Here is an 8,101-nt window from a genome sequence, read left to right as displayed (position 1 = left end):
TAACCACTACCTCCTTCTTCCATCATAATTTTCTGTTTATCTGATGCTCCAGAAAGACATATGTTGTACCAAGAGTCAGAAAGTCCAGGTTGCAGCTAGGCTTTTACTACCACCAATTCAGACAGATCTTTAACTTTCCTCATCCCTTCTGATTTCAGGAAGGAATAAGGTGGGGGAGTAAGGTAGCTAGAAAACAGGCAAGAAATCCCAGTAATATATACTATTGACATATATAAAATCTAGTTTAACTATGTCTTAGCAGAGAATCATTAATCACTAATACAAGATTAATAAATATTAATTTAGAATAATTAATTACAATATTATAATTAATATCAAATTATCAATATTATTATTATATTATATTAATGAATTTATAGTAATATATTAAGTTTATATTACTATAAATATAATTGCCTAGACAAGCTTCTCCATGGCTTTGGTAAGACCGTGGGACCTTTGTATTACCTGGGTTGGGGCTAGGGTGACAATGGCAGGGGCTATCTTCAGCTCAATGGAAGAGGTGCATGGAGTAAAATTTAACTCTATTTGAAATTGACAAGTAAAAGTAGATACTCTTTGACTTTATGGAGTTTAGTATTTAGTGAAGGACAGACCCTAGTGTCTAGAGAAGGAGAAACCGATTAAAATAATAGGAACAAATATGTCATATGGCTAGGGGACTATTCATTCTCAAAGTTAGGTGAAAAAGATAAAAATATAATTATCTTCAGCTATACCTTTATTTTTATCTATCCTCAGCAAACTGACTATGTCCTTTAATTGCTCTTTTAGCTTGCTAATCTGACTTAAGAACCAAGCTTTTCTTAGTCCACAGTTCAGAATTCCCATAAATCTCTTTCTCATTTTATTTTAAAATGCATTTTCCTGCATCTGGTGATTTCCAGTGGACAGATTGTGAGTAGGATTGGGGGACTGAAGGTTCAATTCCCCTCATGTAATTTTTAGTATAAGAAAAGACTCATTAATTCTTTACCTCTGGCACCAGGGCTGCTGATCCATATGGCCCAGTTTTTTAGTCTTATAAATCAGTGTGGGACAGTGCCCCCAAATATTACTGGGATTTCTTGCCTGTTTTCTAGCTACCTTACTCCTCCACCTTATTCCTTCCTGAAATCAGAAGGGATGAGGAAAGTTAAAGATCTGTCTGAATTGGTGGTAGTAAAAGCCTAGCTGCAACCTGGACTTTCTGACTCTTGGTACAACATATGTCTTTCTGGAGCATCAGATAAACAGAAAATTATGATGGAAGAAGGAGGTAGTGGTTAGAAGGCACTAAGTTGAAAGGCAAAAACTGGGCACTTAAAAATTATTCTTTATTCATTGGTTCATTTTGTAAGCTTTTGTGATTGCGCTTGAATTTTTTTGTACCTAGAAAAGTCATTTTAGTGAATAACTTGGATAACAGAACAGAATGCAAGTATAAGCCATGACTAACATTTTATCTGTCCAATCAATCTTTTTAAGCCTGTTAAGTGGAATTCCAAATATGGAAACAATTGCACACAGACACACAGATGGTAAGAATATGAAATTCTATTTAGAAAAAGGTTGGGCTTTTATAAAAAGAACTTGTACAACTTTTAAGCAAATGGTATTAGAAGAAAAATTTAGCCTATATATCTCCCTGAAAAGTGGGAGAGAGAGAATAATTTTTATCCAATAGAGTGATCATAGGGCCATTCCTGTAGACATAGATCATCCTCACTGATGTTCCTGGGAAATTTGGGATTCAGATCAGGACATATCAGTGCAAGAGGGGTAGCTGAGTACTAACATGATGGTAAATTGATACTGTCTAAATTTCTTGGTTCTGTAAGTAATAACAGGTGTATTGTTATAAGTGTTTACTGCATATTTATTCTCATGTATTTCTGGGAATAGACTGAGCTAAAAAATTAATACATGTATCAGTAGTGGGCACTAGGTATAACAGAATGGGGTTGTGATACATGTAAAACTACGGAAGAATGTACAATTAGGGAAAATAAAATGGAGATCAGGAATTCTTTTATAATTTGTCATTCTGTCCTCACTAGTCCTTTAGTTCTTTGAGATAGATGCAACCCTTTTGATCATGTCTTTGAAAGCTTGTACCACTTGCTTGTTCCTCAGGGTATAAATGAAGGGATTCATCATTGGGGCACCTGGGGTGGTAAGCCCTGACACCACCTTATTAATAGCAAGCCCTTCTTTTGCATGAGGTTTGATATAGATAAAGATGCAGCTTCCGTAGGTGATAGAGAACACAATTATATGGGAAGAACAAGTAGAAAAAGCCTTTTTCCTTTGCTGGGCAGAAGGGAATCTGAGAATGGTTCTGATGATGTATGTGTAGGACAGAATTACGCACACCAAGGTGAAAACGAGTGTCAACACAGCCAGGACTAAGACAAATCGCTCTATAAACTCTGTGTCTGAGCAGGATGGGAGCACTTTCACAGCCAAAGTGATCTATGACATCAGAGTCACAAAACTCGAGCTCGAAGCCCATGCTACAGGGTGGGAGGATGATGATCAGAGCTAATACATAACATCCAATAAGGAATTTGATGCAGACTCTGCTGCTCACGATGGTCTTGTAGTGCAGGGGTTTGCAGATGGCCACATAGCGGTCGTAGGATATGGCCATCAGGAGAAAAAATTCAGTCACACCCAGGACGATAACAAAAAATAATCGAGTGGCACAAGGATTATAGGTAACCATGTTATCCCTGGTGGCAAGGGTGTACAGATATCTGGGAATACGGACAGTGGTAAAAGAGACTTCTAAAAATGAGAAATTCCAGAGAAAGAAGTACATAGGAGTTTTCAGACGGGAATCTACAAATGTGAGGGTGATGATGGTCAGGTTTCCGATTACACTCAGTGGATAGGTGATGAACAAAAAGACAAAAAGCAGAATCTGTAGATTTGGGTCATCTGTCAGTCCTACCAAGGTGAATGTTGTTAACACTGTATAATTTTTCATAACTGACCTCTGACTTTTACATGTTCTGTTGGTAAAAATGAGATAGAAATTGGACATGAGTAGAGTTCAAATGGACTGAAAATGTGAGTAGATGCCAGACAAGCCAATATTATTTCATTTGGTAATTTGATTGCATTGGTGGCTCATGCTACTCTGAGATTCAGAGAATAGCATGGCCAGAAAACTGGTATTAAATATTCTTACCATCATATCAAATATGTCTATGGTACAAGGACTTCTAGATTAGACAAACAATCAAACTCTCCCCCCTTCCCCCAGAAAAACCCTGGGAATGAACCTCTGTAGGATAAAATCAGCTATGTAGGAAACAAAAACAAAAACACTATCATGAACCATATAATCGCAGCCGAGGAACAGCATACCAACAACACTGGTTCGGGCATGGACTCTGGAGATTGTTTGGGTTCAAATTATGATTCATTCAGCATGTGGCAAATTATTAACCTCTGTGCTTCAGGGCACCTGGATGTCTCAGTCCATTAAGTGTCTGACTCTTGATTTTGGCTCTGGTCATGATCTCAGGGTCATGAGTTTGAGCCCCACATTGGGCTCTGTGCTGGGCGTGGAGCCTGGTTAGGATTGTCTCTGTCCCTCTCCCTCTGCCCCTCCTCCCACCCCCATGCACATTCTTTCTCTCTCTCTCAAAAAAAAATTAATCTTTGTGCTTCAGTTTCTTCATAAACTGTGGAAAATAATTGTACTTATTTCATAGGGTTGTTAAAAGGAACTAATGAGCGAATACATTTAAACCACTTGAAAAATTGGTATATAATAAGCACAGTATAAAGGTTTGCTATTGTTTTTGTTTTTATATACAAGGTTTTAGAATTAAAGATGATAATCCTTCTGGTCATGAATACTAGGAAACTTCTTTCAGTAGAATGTAAATAGAGGTGATTAAAATGATAGAAGTGAAGGTCCTAAAGCTGCTCTTCAAGCTTCTCTACTAGTCTGTCTTCTCTGAGCTCCACTGCCAGACATGCTCATTTAAAATAACTCTGCTCTGCTGAGCTCTTCACTTTCAAAACTGGAAAACAAAACAAAAGAAAAGAAAGCATCACCTACACAACAATGAGAGTGCTCTCTTAAATGCACTGAATGATGTCATTTCCCTATTTCAAACCCTTTGATGGCTTCCATCTGAACTTGGAATAAAACTAAAATTCTCTATTGTGGCCTGCAAATTCCCACATGCTGTGGCCCCTGCATATCTCTCCCACCTCAGCTTTTTCTACTCTTTCTCTCATTAAGCATGCCCTGTTTATAGGGGCCTTTTTCTGTTCTGCCAACTTCATGTGTCTATTTTTTTTGGGTTTCACTGAAACTATGCCCTCCTCAGAGGAGGTCTTATGCTCCCTAAAACAAACATGTGAACTTGGGGTTTTTAGTAGTGCACTCTGTTTCTCTTATGGCACCTCTTTACTCTTTGTAATTATGTATTTTCTTTTTAACTTGTTAATCCTTGTCCCCTTCCTAGACTGCAAGGTCCATAAAGACGGGTCATGTTTTGTTCACTATGCACAATGGGTTGTCTAGCAATGTGTCTGGCACTCAGTAGGAGTTATTTAAATTAATGATTCTTAAGTAACTATGTGGGACCAAGCATTTTATACATGAAAATAGTTTGCTGATTACACTTTTACTGAAATGTTATTCATCCATTTCTATTTATTATTTATATATGTATATAAAATTGGAATGTTAGTTTTTTTCTGCACAGGATGACAGGTTTTTTCTTTTTTCTTTTAAGATTTTATTTATGTATTTGACACACAGAGAGAGTGAGCACAAGCAGGGGGAGTGACAGATAGGGGAGAAGCAGGCTCCCTGCTGAGCAGAGAGCCTCATGTGGGGCTCGATCCCAGGACCCTGGGATCATGACCCGAGCAGAAGGCAGATGCCTAACCAACTGAGCTACCTAGGCTCCCCAAGTAATAGGTTTCCAAACCTATGGAAACTATTTTTGACATCAGTAAGGTAAAAAGATCATTTTTACCAGTATGTCCCTTGAACTGACTCCTGGCCTGTTTGCCTACCCCAAAAAGTAAATCAGACAATATTATTGTTTACATTATTATGGACTAATATGTAGAATCATTTTGTGGAAATGAGATGCTAAAAGATTGAATTCCATGGGGTCCATTCTAGCCCTTGACACCCATACCCTTAATTCTCCTTTAGGAGGTTGACTGAGGCTGCTGAAAAGTTAATTCCTGGATAAACACAATGCAGTTGCCTGGGTCATTTTGAAAATGGGAGTGGGGAAGGGCTGGGGTTTGGGAACCAATCAGATCAGGGTGCAAACAAAGGCTCTGCAGTACTCTACTTCCTTCAGTATCATCACCTATAAAATGCAGATATTTACATCATCTTCCCCCATTGAATTATGGTAAGGATTAAATAGGATTAAACACAAAGTTCTTAAGATAGCTTTAGGAATGTTATTAATATTAAATAAAGCCTGAATATTTTTGCTCTTTCTTCTTTTTACCTTGAACAAGAGTTGTGCCTGACATGGGGCTTGATATCTTTCCCTCTTTATTAGATGAACTTTGGGTCCCTTTCTACTCTTTTCCTCACCGCAACCATAGCTCTATCTTTCTTAAGATCTCTCCAAGACTTCCATAAAGTTTTCAACTCACTTTGATAGTATGAAGACTTCTGGAATCTCATGAGCAGGACTTCTTTGGCAAGTCTATTCATTAATAGAGCTCTTACTGGCTGTAATACACTATGTGTTCTCTTTCCAAGTCTATCTAGTATTTGTCATTTACTCTTAGCAATTTGTAGAATAGCATGCTGACAATCTCTCTTAATTCATCCACCTCTTTTGTCTTTGAACTCACTTTCCAACTGAACATAACCTTCAAATTCTCTTCTGGGCTGGTCTTGCTGCTCTGACTTTTCAAAAGCCATTTCAGAATACCTCCATTCAAAGTGCCCTACTAATTTAGCTACCTTTTCAATACTCTATTTGTGTTCTCCTGTCTCTTTTTTCTTTCTTTATTTTTCTTTAAAGAGGGAGAGAGAGAGAGGAGGGGGAGAGGGAGAGAGAGAATACAAGCAGGCTCCATGCTCAGGAAGGAGGCTGATGCAGAGCTCAATCCCACAACCCTGAGATCATGACCTGAGGCAAAATCAACAGTTGGACGCTTAACTGACTGAGCCACCCAGGCACCCCACTCTTTCTCTCTTTAAAATTTTTTTTTTAGTAGAGCTGACATACAACATTACATTAGTTTCAGGTGTACAACATGGTAATTCAACTTCTCTATATGTTATGCGATGCTCACCACAAGTGTAGCTACCATCTGTCAGCATACAACACGATTACAATATCATTGACTGTATTCCCTGTGCTGTGCCTTTTATTCCCATGACTTACTCATTCCATAATTGGAAGCCTGTATCTTCCATTTCCCTTCACCCACTGCCTATCCTTCCACCCTTCTTGCTTTTCTTTTTTTTTCTTTAATTTTTTATTGTTATGTTAATCACCATACATTACATCATTACATTTTGATGTACGGTTCCATGATTCATTGTTTGTGCATAACACCCAGTGCTCCATGCAGAACATGCCCTCTTTAATACCAATCACCAGGCTAACCCATCCCCCCACCCTCTCCCCTCTAGAACCCTCAGTTTGTTTTTCAGAGTCCATTGTCTCTCATGGTTCGTCTCCCCCTCCAATTTACTCCCCTTCATTCTTCCCCTCCTGCTATCTTTTTCTTTTTTTTTTTCTTAACATATATTGCATTATTTGTTTCAGAGGTAAAGATCTGTGATTCAACAGTCTTGCACAATTCACAGCGCTCACCATAGCATATACCCTCCCCAATGTCTATCACCCAGCCACCCCATCCCTCCCACCCCCCACCACTCCAGCAACCCTCAGTTTGTTTCCTGAGATTAAGAATTCCTCATATCAGTGAGGTCATATGATACATGTCTTTCCCTGATTGACTTATTTCACTTGGCATAACACCCTCCAGTTCCATCCACGTCGTTGCAAATGGCAAGATCTCATTCCTTTTGATGGCTGCATAATATTCCATTGTATATATACACCACCTCTTCTTTATCCATTCATCTGTCGATGGACATCTTGGCTTTTTCCACAGTTTGGCTATTGTGCACATTGCTACTATAAACATTGGGGTGCATGTACCCCTTTGGATCCCTACAATTGTATCTTTGCGGTAAATACCCGGTAGTGCAATTGCTGGATCGTATGGTAGCTCTATTTTCAACTGTTTGAGGAACCGCCATACTGTTTTCCAGAGAGGTTGCACCAGCTTGCATTCCCACCAAAAGTGTAGGAGGGTTCCCCTTTCTCCGCATCCCCTCCAACATCTGTCGTTTCCTGACTTGTTAATTTTAGCCATTCTGACGGGTGTGAGGTGGTATCTCATTGAGGTTTTGATTTGGATTTCCCTGATGCCGAGTGATGTTGAGCACTTTTTCATGTGTCTGTTGGCTATTTGGATGTCTTCTTTGGAAAAATGTCTGTTCACATCTTCTGCCCATTTCTCGATTGGATCATTTGTTCTTTGGGTGTTGAGTTTAATAAGTTCTTTATAGATTTTGGATACTAGCCCTTTATCTGATATGTCATTTGCAAGTATTTTCTCCCATTCTGACGGTTGTCTTTTGGTTTTGTGGACTGTTTCTTTTGCTGTGCAGAAGCTTTTTATCTTGATGAGGTCCCAATAGTTCTTTTTTGCCCTGGCTTCCCTTGCCTTTGGCGATGTTTCTAGGAAGAAGTTGCTGTGGCTGAGGTCAAAGAGGTTGCTGCCTGTGTTGTCCTTTAGGATTTTGATGGACTCCTGTCTCACATTTACGTCTTTCAACAATTTGGAGTTTATTTTTGTGTGTGGTGTAAGGAAATGGTCCAGTTTCATTCTTCTGCATGTGGTTGTCCAATTTTCCCAACATCATTTGTTGAAGAGACTGTCTTTTTGCCATTGGACATTCTTTCCTGCTTTGTCAAAGTTTAGTTGACCATAGCGTTGAGGGTCCATTTCTGGGCTCTCTATTCTGTTCCATTGATCTATGTGTCTGTTTTTGTGCCAGTACCATACTGTC

At 38.9% G+C, this 8,101-nt stretch overlaps 1 pseudogene; it reads right to left on the bottom strand.

Moving 5' to 3' along the window:
- Window positions 1-2,064: 2,064 nt before the first annotated feature.
- Window positions 2,065-2,992, bottom strand: LOC112818228 (olfactory receptor 6C2-like; annotated as a pseudogene).
- Between the last annotated feature and the right edge of the window lie 5,109 nt (window positions 2,993-8,101).

The sequence above is a fragment of the Callorhinus ursinus genome, unplaced genomic scaffold, assembly GCF_003265705.2.
Source record: "Callorhinus ursinus isolate GAN/ISIS: 27379988/994484 unplaced genomic scaffold, GSC_fseal_2.0 scaffold242, whole genome shotgun sequence".
In the NCBI taxonomy this organism is placed as follows: Eukaryota; Metazoa; Chordata; class Mammalia; order Carnivora; family Otariidae; genus Callorhinus; species Callorhinus ursinus.
The sequence above is the reverse complement of the archived record's forward strand: the minus strand, read 5'-3'. Positions and strand labels throughout refer to the sequence as shown.